A 15000-nucleotide genomic window follows, 5' to 3' on the forward strand; every position below is an offset into this window, starting at 1 on the left:
GCCATGGTCTTTTTGTTTTGTGCGTCTTTTGAAGGCGACATGGTCTCCTATATCGTGTGTGTTTGTGTTCCTCCAGGCCCAAGAAACTGACGCTGAAGAGTCACAAGCAGTACTGGTGCACGTTCAAGGACATCACCGTCTCCTGCTACAAGACCAAGGAAGAGGCGCACGGCACCCCGGCTCTCCAGATGAACCTCAGAGGTGTGGGAGAGAGACACACACACACCACACACACACACACACACACACACCCACACACACACACACACCACACACCACACACACACACACACACACACACACACACACACACACACACACACACACACACACACACACACACACACACGTGAAGCCCTTTGAGACTGTAACTGTGAACAAGGTCTACAGGAATAAAATTGATTTGACGCTCGACCACACCTTCATGCATGCATCTATTCACACACCAACGCACGGCCCACACACTTAAAAGGGCTCACCCATACTCAGACCTGCGTTCACAGTCACGGATACAAGAATGCACGTTATCCTTTCCGATGTGTTGAGTGTGTGTATGTAAGAATTTGAGTGACCTATGACCCCCCCCCACACACACACACACACACACCCTCTGAACTGTGGCTTCTGTGTGTGCAGGCTGTGAGGTAACTCCAGATGTCAACATCTCCGGTCAGAAATTCAACATCAAGCTGCTAATCCCCGTGGCGGACGGCATGAATGAGATCTGGCTACGGTGTGACATGGTAAAAAAACATAAGAAACCTGGCCACACAAATTCAACACTGTTGGAGGGATTTCATGAAATAACCATGTTTAGGATTCCCCCCTGCCCCTTTAAGATTACATGTTGACCACACACACACACACACACACACACACACACACACACCACACACCACACACACACACACACACACACACACACACACACACACACACACACACACACACACACACACACACACACCCCCTACCTGTAGGATCACCATCGTTTTGTTAACTTAATGACTGAAAAAAGGTATTTCTCCCTCCTGTATCATTATTTCTCCATATTGTCCTGACTCCTTGTACTCCCGCCCCCAGGAGAAGCAGTACGCCCACTGGATGGCGGCGTGTCGCCTGGCCTCCAAGGGGAAGACGATGGCGGACAGCTCCTACAACCTGGAGGTGCAGAACATCCTGTCCTTCCTGAAGATGCAGCACATGAACCCCGACCCCCAGTACATCGCCGAGCCATCACCACCGACATCAACCCCGAGTGCCTGGTGTCGCCCCGCTACCTGAAGAAGTACAAGAACAAGCAGGTAACGCTGGGACCAGACACAGGGGTGTCACTGGACCCACCGGAGCGCATGAGCCTTGGTTATGAGGGGGACTGGGAGGGGAAATGGCGCTCGATTAGATGACACTTTATTCATGTCTTAAAGGAAGTCCAGGGACCACAGCAGCAAAATAACACGCGTGTCAAATGATGACATGCAATCAAAATAAAAATGTAATATCCTAATATAGTGCAATATTGGCCATATATACTGTAAATTGCACTGTATAAAATATAAGGTATACTTACAACCAGGAGGATAAAGAAAAATGTTTTTACGCATGAAATAATAGCGATAATGGAAATAATGGCAATGGCTTCTCCCTCTGTTTGGAGATGGGCATCATGTCATATCCTAGGATAGAGGGTTTGCAGTATGGGATCCTGCTCTGAAGGCTGGACTGGGTGAAGATCACTGCAAGTGTGGCGAGACTTGTCCCTCAGGGAGTGTTACCGGGACTATCCATACAGGAGATGGGTGTGTTTTGGGGGAAGGGCTTGTTGATGTGTTCCCTGAAGGGGAGGCGGAGCAAGGCGGAGGAGTTACTGATGTTTCCCAGATGGGTGCCTCCTGGCATCGGTGCCGTGTTGTGTTGGAATGCAGCCTCTCGCACCCTCCTCCAGCCTCCACCCCAAACTCCAGCCCACACCCTCCCTCACCCAGCCTTGAGTTCCCAAACTCCCATGTCTGCCCATTATTGTCTCTCCGTCTTTATCCCTCCCTCTCTGACACTATGATTACCTCGCTCTTTCTTTTGCTTTCTCTCTCCTCTGTCTTTTTCTCTCTCCCCTCTCTATTTCAGTCTCTCTGTCTCGTCTGTCTGTCTGTCTGTCTGTCTGTCTGTCTGTCTGTCTGTCTGTCTGTCTGTCTGTCTGTCTGTCTGTCTGTCTGTCTGTGTCTGTCTGTCTGTCTCCCCTCTCGCTCTCTTTCTCTCTCGCCCCTCTGTCTCTCTCTCTCTCTCTCTCTCTCTCTCTCTCTCTCTCTCTCTCTCTCTCTCTCTCTCGCCCCTCTGTCTCTCTCTCTCTCGCCCCTCTGTCTCTCTCTCTCTCGCCCCTCTGTCTCTCTCTCTCTCGCCCCTCTGTCTCTCTCTCTCTCGCCCCTCTGTCTCTCTTCTCTCTCGCCCCTCTGTCTCTGAGGAAGGACGCCTAGGACCGCCGACGGTTCCACCTTATATCCTGCCTTTATTACAGTAGGACACTCTGTTGTCTGGCTCAAGTCTCTTTCACACTCTTTTCTCCTCGCTATAATTCAGATGGAAGGTCACATTCTGTATAAAATAAAAATACACTTCAATGGATTAAAAACTACATGGATGTATTTAGAATTACAGAGTGAACTGTCCCTGATATCTGTGTCAGTTACCAATCTGATCCTTTCCAATTCTAATGTCTCATTCAATACCTTGTTACCATATACTCACTACCGTATTACCATTTATGATTATAATATGCTAGAAGTAATTCTTGGCTCTTCTACACCATAGGAAAACTGTGTCTGGAAAAAGAAGTGTAGTGTGTGCTGTGCCGTGTGTGTGTGTGTGTGTGTGTGTGTGTGTGTGTCTGTGTGTGGTAGTGTGTGTGTGTGTGTGTGTGTGGCTGGTGGCGTGATCAAACGTATACATCTAATATTATACCTGTAACGGTAGAGAGTGGGGGGCACTGGTTTGCATTAAGCCTCTGCACGAAGGACTGCATGTGGTCCCGCGGGAAAAGGGGGTTTGAAGATGGGGGTGGGTGTGTGTGTGATGACAAATCCGTGGAAGTCTGGTTCTCCTCTAACCAATCACCCCCAGCATGAAGTGGTTGTTCTAGCCAGAGAGAGGCCGTCTGGGTTCTGATGACCGCATCCTCAAGCAGGACTGTCTCCGATCGACGCGGCCCGATATAAATCCCCCAGCCGCGGGTGTGTCATCATGGATTTAATAATGTATTTAAAAGAGTTTACTCAATAAAAAAAGTTTAAAAAACGTGCACCAAAGAAATTCAGAGCATGGCACAGTGCGTCAGCGTTTTGCATGGTCGCCTCGTGTGTAAAGATACATACAGAATAATTGTAGTCCCGACGGTGGCGAACGTACTACGGGGGCCTGGTGTTGTCTCTGCTCTGGCACCACTCAATCCAAACACCCCTTCTGGCAGGGGGAGGTATGCTCAGGGCCGTGTGTGTGGGCTAGGCAGGTCAGAAACGAGGCCGTCCACTGCGACACAAACCTGAGCGGAAATATGTCCCCCGTCTTAGTCAGCTGATGGAAGCAGACGTGCATCATCCCAACCCCCATCCCTACGCCAGATTGCACACTACACGTACACCACTCCGCCCCTACTAGGGAGCTTCTTCATGATGCTTTCCCTCTGAGACTACAGCACAGTTCGAAGAAGAAAACACACTTTTTTAATATTTGTGGTTATTTTCCTTTTTCAACCATATTAATATATGGAGCATACAGGGTTGTTCTTGTGTTTTTTTTTTGTTTTTAAATAAACCAAAACGGTGGCTCTATGACATACTTAAGTATCGTGAAGAGTTGCTTCATTCTGCACAATCTCCTACCGTTCTCGTCCTGCGCTGGTACTTGTTCGCCATCTAGTGGTCATAGAAGGGAGTAACAACTCGAGAGTCACATAAGCCGCTAGATATACGTACATTGCTCAGATACACATCATTTCCGCATGATCTATTTACCAATTAAATAATTGTCCCTGTTCCCAAAATGTATTTAAATCTGATTTTATTATAATGGAGGCCAGGGCACCTGACCTTACTCTTAGGTGTTTGAGATGAAAGGCAGACACTGTACTCCTACTATAACATGCTTCACCCTCTCCTCTCTTGCCTCAAATATTGCACCACTCCCTCTCCCAGCGCTCCCAGCCCTCCCAGCAGCCTCACCTCTATTGGTTTTGTGTTTACATTTTGCAGCATGCTTTGCTTTTTTATTTATCTTTTTTAAGATATGCCAGCCTTCAGTGCCCTTCTTACCTCCTTGTTTTTTTCCCCCTTGTCCCTTTTCTGTCCTCATGTTTGCCTCTCCCTGTGTATGCATCTTCTCTCTCTATTTCCACATCTCTGCCTCACCTCACCAGCCAGGCTTTATCAGGGACTTGGTAATGTGCGCTATTTCCGCTGTGTTGTTAGCCAGTGTGTCCTAGTTTGTCTTGTTTGGGGAGAAGTAGCTCTCTAACATTAACCTGTGTGTGTACGCCTGTTAATAGTAGTGTTTCACTAGCGTGTTGTTCCATCCTTAATGAGGATACACACACGCACAAGCATGCGCCAGCATATTAACCCTAGTTTTCTTCCTTAGGTTGACCTGTAGTCTTGTGTTGTGTAACTCTGTTTGTCTAAAGTAGATGTTTGTTATTATGATGGACATCACTGTGGTTATTGTCAGACCCAGGGTCTCTCCCATGCCTTTCTTCACATGAACTTATTTAAAGTTAAGCTTTTTGTTTGGTGTGTTTGCAGAGAGTAACTTTCTCTCTGTGTGTGTGTGTGTGTGTGTGTGTGTGTGTGTGTGTGTGTGTTGTGTGTGTGTTGTGTGTGTGTGTGTGTGTGTGTGTGTGTGTGTGTGTGTGTGTTGTGTGTGTGGTGTGTGTGTGTGTGGTGTGTGTGTGTTGTGTGTGTGTGTGTGTGTGTCAGATCTCGGCCAGGATCCTGGAGGCCCACCAGAACGTTGCCCAGATGAGTCTGATCGAAGCCCAAGATGCGCTTCATCCAGGCCTGGCAGTCGCTGCCCGAGGTTTGGCATCACACACTTCCTCGCCAAGTACGTCTGCTCAAATCCCCCAAGCAACCACTCCCCTCTGCTTAGATAATGACAGGGGGTGGTAATGGTTCTGATTTCAAACCTTTAACTCTCCTTTATTTCTCAGCCAAAGGCATTAAATACAGTTTATTAGGATTGTTTTTTAGTATCGTTTCGGTTTGATTTCTTCTTAACATGTCCCTGTTGGAGTCGTATTAGTTAGCTTTAAAAGACTTTACTACAGCCTGAAGGTCCTAAGATTTACCATCTATATTAATATTTTGTACTTTTTGGGTTTTATGTATTGGGAAGAATTGTTTTTTTTAAGTTTGTATTTTGTCTTTATTAATTTTCTATTATTTCTCCGCCTGTAGGTTCCGGCGAAGAGGAGGAGCTTATCGGCATCACGTACAACCGTCTGATCCGCATGAGACGCCAGCACCCGGCGATGCCATCAAGACGCTTTTGGCGCGTCAAGCAACATGAGCAGTGAACGTCATACTGTGGAGACTCAAGATGGTCAACGAGCCACTTTTTTTTCACATTCCCATTGTGTCCACAAGTCTCACTTTTTTCTCTTAAACATGCATATTTTCAAACCCATGCTTCTCATTTTCAACGGCAACAGGTGAGAGGTCATCTCTGCCACCGATGAAACCGATTGTCATTGGTTGACAACGGATTTCAAAGTTCAAAGTCAGCTTTATTGCAATTACAAAATATGTGCAACACAATAAATGAATCAAAATTTCGTTTGTCTCTGACCCACAGAGCAATAAGTACCAAAGGATACAATTTGGTAAATTAAGTAATATACTAATAATATATATATAATATATATAATAATCTAAATATTCTAAAGAAATTCTAAAGGCAAAACTATACGGTAAAACAAAAAGGTGTACAATAAAGTCAAAAAAAGTAAAGGGTTCTTGGGGGCAAATGGCAGGGGGTTTCAGAGTGTGTATTAAATGCATATCGAACAAATCGAGGGGCAGGATAGCGACCGTGGCTACGGTGTCGAGAAGACTCCCAAAAGGAAGGTTCGGGATTCGATACCCAATGCCTAGTGAACATGGCCTGCTCCTTACAGACCTAATGACACAATTTCAATATCTCATAGATAACAACCACACGTTTTGTTGGTGAACATCCAAAGCCCTTAAAGATGACATCATACCACCAGGTCTGAGTGTGATTAGCCGGATGTATGACGGATAGTTGAGCAACATTTGCTACAGTCCACTGGGTAGGCTGGTAGACTGATCTATCCAGCGTTCATCTAGGTGGACACGCCCACTTGAGATGTCAGAATGGCAGATTTTCAAAACATCTTGTAAAGGCTGATCAGACTCTCACCGTGCTCCCTCTCCTCCTCTACCACCACCAGGTGACGGTGGAGGTTTGCGGACGAGCCCAGCCTGGCCTTCATCTGTGCCGAGGTGGACTGCAAGGTGGTGCACGAGTTCATCGGGGGATACATCTTCCTGTCCACGCGCGCCAAGGACCAGAACGAGTCCCTGGACGAGGAGATGTTCTACAAGCTCACCAGCGGCTGGGTCTGAGGGGTCAGGGGTCAAGGTGCTAGCGGTCGGGGGGGGTGGGGGGGGGGGGAAGGCTGGGGTGTTAAGAAATATCTATTCTATTGTATTCTTATTTCCTGGCGTGTGTGATTTTTGTTTATTATGACGCTTGCAGAGTCTGACAAAAAGCTTTGCCACTTTTTTTGGTTCATTTCCGATCCCTAACATCCTGTTTGCTAAAACACTAAAGATGTCCGCCTAACACAGTCCGGAGGACCTCTGTCACCACCAACCCAACCATCACAACCTCCACTTTGCTAGGACCTGCCTTAACAACCTCTGGACGATACAACGTTTGTTGTTTTTAACCCCTCCACCGTATTCACCTGCCGTTTTCCTGTGCCTCCTATTGGTGGAATGGTTGCCCTGACAACCAGTAGAATCCAGTCCCATGGCCGGAATCATTTTCGATGCCAAAGACTTCCTTACCCCTCTTTCTAATTCCTATATTTTCTCTCTCTCTCACTCTATCCACTCTGTCCCAGCTTCTCTTTGGTCTTTTCAACTGGACCAAAGAGGAGCAGATGTCCACCTTCTATAGCAACACACACACACACACACACACACACACACACACACACACACACACACACACACACACACACACACAGCTCTGACCCTCGCTCTATGAAGGATGATTTTTCCCGTTATTATCTCGAGAATCATATGAAGGCGCATGTAAGCACTTCTATCATTTAGACCAGAACCCCCGAATGAATAAGCTGTAGTCGGTATTTGAAGTTAGTTTTTTTTTAGACTGTGTCCTTGTGCTTTGGTCTCGACCGAACGTGTCCGTGTTAGTATCGAAGCGGTGGATTTTCTCTGGGTCGAGTCGTTGCTCTGCAGCTCGTCTCAACGCAAAAGAAGATTACTTGAAGAGTTTAAACCGAGCCCTCCCCCTCCTAATTTCAGTCTCAACCGACGTGACGATAGTTAGACCGTTATTAAAAACACAAAAGGTCTGTGACACTAGCGGTGCAACCTCGCATATCCATATGCCACTGTTTTTGTGGTTTCTTGTTTAATTAGTCAACAGTCAGTTTTCACGTGTCGAGCAATCAAAATAACAGCATTTATTTCCTTGTTGAAAGAGTTTTTTATGCTTTTTTTTTTTTCTTTTTTTTGGGAATGCAAAATCTGAAATGGTGGCCATAGGAATCAGTGGTGTGAAATATAGGGAGGGATATTTAGAACCTGTGCTCGATCCTTTCGCCATTTTGGAGATGTCCGTTACCAATAGCATGTGGTGCATTGCCTTGTTCAAGCACTGTGATGTCTGTGCTCCTCAGGCATGTAAACTAGCCCACCGTCTGTATAACATTGCGCCGCCTCACCTTTTAATGCCATTGTTTGGTCCTTACACCGTATAGTATTATTAGTATTATTATTGTTATTATTATTATTTTATCTTATCATGCACCAGCAAAAAGGTCACCCAAGTTTTTTTGAAGAAGGAATATATACAAGTATTTTTTTGTTTCATTCTCGCTCATCCTCAGTGTGAAAGAACAGTAAAATGAAGTGTTAGTTTTTTGTAACTAATGTAAAAACAGGTTTTATAGAATTGTACAGATGTTTCATTTGTTGCTGCTTCTTTTTTTCTTTCTCTGGGTTTTTCGGAAGTGTACTCTTGCAGGAAGAAAAAAAAGATGGGGGGGGGGGGGTAGTTTGTGGCCATTGTGTAGTACCTCTGTGCCTGCAAATGTTGTTGTCTTGTTTTTGAGTTTCAGATAAAGAAATATATAAATCTATATGAAAATGACAGGTCTCAAACTCAGGTTTCTAGGATTTTACGAAGATTGTTCCTCCTCAATACATTCGTTGATCGTTTTATTTTGAAATGTCGATATTTCTCACACCTTTTTAATTGTGCTCAGTGTCGTCGTCTCTACTTACAAACATAATTTGTCATTCTGTTTCGTACTTAAACGTCTGTGGCAGTCAGTTGCCCCTTCGCTCTCACTATATGAACTATCAATGTTTAGACGCATTCGCTTTTCAAATATTCTTCGCTAAATTTATAAACGTATCACGTTAAGTTTCAGGGTTTCGTCACGGTTGATAAGCACGCCATTGGTTTCTACCCCTGGAGTTTGAGACGAAGCGGTTGATACAAACAGAAGAGAAACACGAGCCTAGCCTATGGTGTTTATGCTCTCTCTGGTCGTGTATTCGTTGGCCTTCCTGTGTTCACCGCAGCCAGTGCATGGCCTGTTGTGCTGACTGTAAAAATGCATTTATTTTAAAAATAAAAATAATTTTTATTTAACTTCTCATGGTCTGTTTTTGTTACTTCTGGTTATTTATTGTTATCATAGATAGACAAAGACATGTGTTTTCTTTATGTTAACGCATCTCATTGAGTTGTGATGTAGCTTCATATCCACCAGAGGCCATACTTCCCCACAGTCCATTCTTCGCTGTTACGCAGAAATGTTTCATAGCGCTGGCCAGAGCGGACAACTGAAATTCCTTGGGTGGCACGGGTCGCACACCAAAACCAAAAGCCCTAACTGAATTTGAGGAGCTCTATGATGTTGTAGGCTCTAATCCTAAAAACTATGTCAATTAAGAGCTAAGAATCACGTGCTGATAAAGTTCATTATTTTTACAGTTAATGCTACTAATTATCTGTCGTCCACAACAATCTTGTTTAAATTTGGGGCAGGGGGCAGCTATGGTATCATGGTGGCCATGGCCGCGACAGTGGTGCCAAGGACCTCCAAAAGTGTTGAAAACTACAATTTATATAAACAGTACATAGCCTATTTGTGGACACTGCTGCATGGATTTATTACTAAAAGTGAACACAAACATCACTTTTGCTGGCCCCTCTTGGAAAACCACTGACCTAAATCAATGCTTACTTCCTCCAAGACGTCTGGAACAAGCTCAGTCTCCAGAGTGTGTAGGCTACATTAAATATGACGTGTCTGGTGGACTTGGCTGTACAGTGTGATACAGCCCACATGTTGGTTAATCCCATAAACCATATAAAGGGTGTCATAAATCTGGTTCCATGTAGGTTTTGTCGTTATAGACTTTTGTCTCTCTAGGGTGTTTAGTTGTTGGGTTTAATCCCCCATATTCACATTCAATACCTGTAAGGCCTCCTTGAGCAAGATGACCCACCCTACCTGCTCATTAATGGCAACTCAAGTAAAATCACTAAATCACTTTGGGTTTAAAGCATTTGCCTGATTGACAAACAAGTACACAGCAGGACATTTCCTAAATTGGAATGTATTTGCCATCAGGTTAGGGTCAATGCAAGGATGGAATACAAGACAAGTCAACAACAGGTCAGTTACTGCCTGGTGGAACGCTTGACAATGGTGCAGAAACTGAGCCTGCACATTTATTTTCCAGTTTTGGATTTTGTTCTCATTGTGTATGATGTAACTTCCTCAGTACTCTCCTCGTCTGCCACGCTACTTAGCCTTCACACCAGGCGTTTCAGAACCCATCATGTGGGGCCTCAGCAACAGCCAGTCTCCCCATCCCTATCTGTGTTCATTTAGAAGGGGCTTAGATAACGTGTGTTGCTTACGATGAACAAATAGTCAAACTATGCCAGAAATCACCCAGATCTTTACAGATGTGTTTGATCCAACTCAATTTCACAGCCAAACGACAGAGTGTGTCATTTTGTTTCTGTGTCCACCCAACAACAACAGTATGAGAGAAGGAATTTGTGTTTGTGTGTGTGTGTCTGTATGTTTTATTGTGTCTCCCCACTACGATCAAGAGTTCACTGCATTGTTGTTTAAGCACCTTTAACGACGCTTAGCCAGTGTCTGCTTCTTGGAGGCCAATGATGACATCACCGCAGCTGCGGGGTAGATCTGCCCAGACACGAGAGGTGGGGTATCGATCTAAAGTGACCTTTACCGACTAAGTGTTGTGATTACAAGCCTTTACAAAGCCGTTTTTGAACATCTACATCTTCTGACATCACAAGTGGGCATGTCACCTAGATGTATGATGGATAGATGAGCAACGGTTTTCTACAGTCAACCTGTATAGGCTGGTCTGATCTATCAAGCATTGTCTAGGTGGACAAGTCCACTTGTGATGTCAAGAGGGGGCCGATTTTTTTAAAACGGCCTTGTTTTAACATGGTGGCATTATCTGTCCCCTTAAGGGACCGTCATTGGATGAGAGGCAACGTGGGGTTGACTTTGAGGAATGTGAGATCTTGATGACCGCAACCCTGAAATGACTGCATGCATTACCATCTTCATGGCAGGATCAATCAAATTTTGGATGGAAGGATAATAAACTTGAGAAGGTTAAACTTTGGGGAAGCTAAGTGAGAAAGTACCACTGAGTGAAGTGTAATAATGCTTACACAGCATCTGTTGGCGTTAACAACAGCTGTGGCTTCCAAGAAGTTTGACCCCCGCACTAAGTTCCCATCAAGAGGAATTTGAGCTCCTTTCGCTGCCTCCCAAAGTAATTTTGCTCAAGACAGTTGATGAAAGTACATGAAATATGGAGAAATATAAATCATTTCAAAAAGAAAGAAAATATTTGATTGGCATTGACATGTTTTTGTCAAACGAGCCTTTAGTAAAACAATCAAAGTAGAACACTTGTGGACACATAATTTGTGATTATTTGGATGATTTGTAAATATTGGGTGGCCAAGTTTTATAGCAACAAAAGGCTGCCAAAACTTTAGAGGCGCAGTGTATTGTGTATTTCCTAATGCATTGCGTGTTTGAATTTCTCCTGGTCAATCTCCAATAAGCCAAGTACTTCTTGGCAGGCTGTTCAGCGCAGGATTTATTTTGAAGTATACTGAAAAAAATACATGGAGGGTTTTGGAAAACTGACAATAGGGGCGAGTGTGTAAATAAAAAACAATTGTAACAATTGAACTTCTTTGGCCAAGGAGTTATTTACTTTTTCTCAAACTCGGGGTGGGAACAACGGCAACCAATCATGATAGACATAAAAAACTGTTGTGCGTTTGGTTACCTCGAAATAGTAACAGGACGATATTGGAACATAAAACAACATGAAAGCACAATCTTTCACAACACTGGAAAGGGAGGACACTATATGCTGATGTCATCTTTTTTTAATTTATGAGCTTTGAGACAGTGTGTACTCGTAAGGTTTGATACTTGTGCTTACACGAAGCACATGTGTTTGCAATATCCAAGCAGACTTTCCTTCTCTCTCATGTTGTTTTTTGGGATAGTGAGACTTTCCAATATGGCTGAAACGTATACTGTTGAAATGTGTACTATAATGTATAATGTTATCATTCCCTTACGGATATTCTGGTTTTGTTTTCAAGCATGGGTTGTGATGAAAATGCTTTTGAAATAAAATGTCCTAAAGGAAATGTCTCTTCCTAGTCCTAGCAGATGACTTCAAACCTCTGATGTGTTCAGATAAATTAGCCCAGCTTAGTTTGCCTTTAGTGTGGTTGTTGAACAGGTGAAGGCCTTGTTGAACAAACCTCGCACACTGTGTTGGTCTTTGCCCAAGGGTCAAGAGATGAATTCCGAATGAACAGGAGGGGAGGTTAGAATATGGCTCAGGAAGTCTCTGGGTCCATCCCACACTAGGTATGGGCCTACTTGGCCCTATCAGAGGACTCAAATTGAGATGTGACCATGATGACCATTTTCTTAATCGCTATGCCTGTTAGCATAGTAATTACGAATCCATCAAAGAAACAAAGAAGTAGAATTGTGTGAAGCACACACATGCTCTGCTGCACAGCGCACTCATACTGAACAGGGTGCCCTATCTCGACCCCTCTTCCATCAGCCTTTGTCCTTGAGAAAATAAACACAATCTACGCCCTCTTTTTGTGTAAGTATGAGAGCGAAAGAGAAAGAGAGAGAGAGAGAGAGAGAGTTATATTAGTAGCTACTATTTTTCTCGCTTGTATTCTTCAATTGTTCTAAGCCTCACTTGTAAGTGGCTCATTTGGATAACAAAGTGCCCTCCCAGTGACACACGATAGGCCTAGACACGCTCTGTACACTGAGCGTGGATTAGTATGCATCACTTCCGCACACTTTTGAGTCCTTGTTATTGAAGGCCGGGGATCCACTTGTCCCCTGGCTCCTCTCAGCCTCCCACATCATTACACCTAATGGGATAATTCAACCCTACTCGCCCACGGAATCCTGTTCCTCTTAAAAAAAAATCCAAGTCGACCCGGCCAGTTCCGGCCAGCAATTCACAGAGGGCGTCAACAAACTGGATTGACAAGGACGAAGGCTTTTGTTTATGTTTGTTGTGTCAGATGCGCTCTAGCCCCTCTCTGTCCCTGAGGCATTATGGTAAATGGAGTCTATGAGGCAGTTCTTAAGGGTAGCCAGGTATATCATGTGGACCTGTGCTGCTTTGTTGTACAAGAACAATAAAAACAAGGGAACAATCATGCACAAGGCTACTTTGAGAGGTGTGTTGTTGGGACGCAGGCTGAATGAAGAAGAAGAGGGTCTGTTCTTCACGGTCCACAGAGGACACATTAATTTAATAGATGCATTTTCTTTTATCAGATTACTTTTTTTACTTGTCTTTAAAGATTGCCCCAGCTTTATAAATCCCCGGGCTACTATACAAGGGTTTATATTGTGTATTACCCTCTTCGTTATCTGGTGGTGTCTTCTGTGTCGGGCTGAATGCCGAATCGAAGAAAATGTTCTTATAGGGGACCCTTGTCGGATCAATGAGGAATCAATTGACCCGTTCTGACCCATCTCTTTTCACTGCGCACTCGTTATATCTTACAAAACCTTGTGGATCTTTAGTGACATAAAGATTCTGGGTTTAATACGAACCGTTATCCTTTGTAATTTCTCAAAATAGCTATGTTCAAAAGTCCAGAACAGCGTGTGACTGAACAGCGCATGCCATGCCTTACCTGCAATAAAGAAGAAAGAGACGATAAAGGGAAGAAAGAGAAATCGAAATTGGGAAGTAAAATTGAACGTTGGTTGGATTGCGAACCTGCAAGGATGTGAGCTTATTGATCGGCTTAATGAGCATCCGCTGATGGCTATCTGGGAGAGAGACTTTTAATTCCAGAGAGAGAGAGAGAGAGAGAGAGAGAGAGAGAGAGAGAGAGAGAGAGAGAGAGAGCAACCGTAGACAGGGTAGAGAGCCCATCCAAGCTTGGTTGTCAAACTGAGATATAGATGAAGACAGGTCTACAGCTCGATCTAATTATGACTATACACCCGGCATAGCAGTCACTCAATGTCCATTGAGTACAGTTAAGGCCTACTTATTCTTCGTATTACTTGTTTACAGGTACCATTTTGGCAGCACGGTTAGAAATATGCAAGCAAAGTCTAGTTAAATGAATAGTAGGTGTTGAATGGTATTAAGTTAATGAAGCTAAGAGGGCTTTTTGACAAAGGGTTGTCGCTTTTTTTATTTTCAGTATCCAAATACTTTCGTGATATTTTGTTGATGACATGAGCAAGGTGAAGCCAACACATACCCACATTACCACAAAGGAAACACACCACACCAACACACACACACACACACACACACACACACACACACACACACACACCACACAACACACAACACACACACACACACACACACACACACAACCCACACACAACCTCAGCCCTATCAGTAAACTGAGCAGCAGACTGTGTGAGATGGCTTCTGTTCTGTCAGTCTAAGATGCATGGCTTCATTATGAATGCCTGCCATGCAGATACAGTCACTCCAAAATCCACCAAATCAGCACACATCCGGCTATTAACTTTCCCCAGACTGGAGGGATTCAATCCCTTGTTCATTTGGTAACAAAATCCTGCTTTCATGGAGTAAGGCAGCTCCCTGTTAATAGAGGAAGAGGAAACACTTAATTTCCTTCTCGAGCTAGAAACGAATTATGCCAAGTGAGAAGAAGTTGTCATTCCATTTATTTTTTTATTTTGTAATGCCTCTATTTATTTTATAGTGCCTTCAAGATTGTTATAATTGTCAGTGAGATAACACCTTCTATTTCTTGACCATGCCTAATAGGGGACATTGTATTGAGTCTGTGTGGGTATTTACAACAGGAACTGTTTGCTTTCAAATTTCATTTGAAAGGAGACACTTAAAATTGGAAGCTCAGCCTACCTTCCACGCATATTTCTAGAGTTTGTTCCTCCTCTCGTTCCTTCGGTTTTCGACTGTATTCAACTTCTTCAACTGAAATTAGGTCCAGAGAAGGAGGATTAACCAGGTTATCTGTCCAACAATGGCTAAGCAAACAAGGGACTAAAAGGGGGCAAAAAAGCCCAAGGAAGTATTTTTTATTGTGACTGAATTGAGAGCGGAGGACACTCTTATGCCTTGTCCTGCCAGC

At 44.0% G+C, this 15000-nt stretch overlaps 1 protein-coding gene and 1 pseudogene across 1 annotated transcript in view; both read left to right on the plus strand.

Moving 5' to 3' along the window:
• The window catches only part of stxbp6 (syntaxin binding protein 6 (amisyn)), a 104163-nt gene that overhangs the window by 36060 nt on the left and 53103 nt on the right, over window positions 1-15000 (plus strand). The gene's annotated exons all lie outside the window — the stretch shown is intronic.
• LOC130382628 (fermitin family homolog 2-like) lies at window positions 77-6646 on the plus strand (annotated as a pseudogene).

This window comes from Gadus chalcogrammus, chromosome 5 (genome assembly GCF_026213295.1).
Source record: "Gadus chalcogrammus isolate NIFS_2021 chromosome 5, NIFS_Gcha_1.0, whole genome shotgun sequence".
NCBI classification, from domain to species: domain Eukaryota; kingdom Metazoa; phylum Chordata; class Actinopteri; order Gadiformes; family Gadidae; genus Gadus; species Gadus chalcogrammus.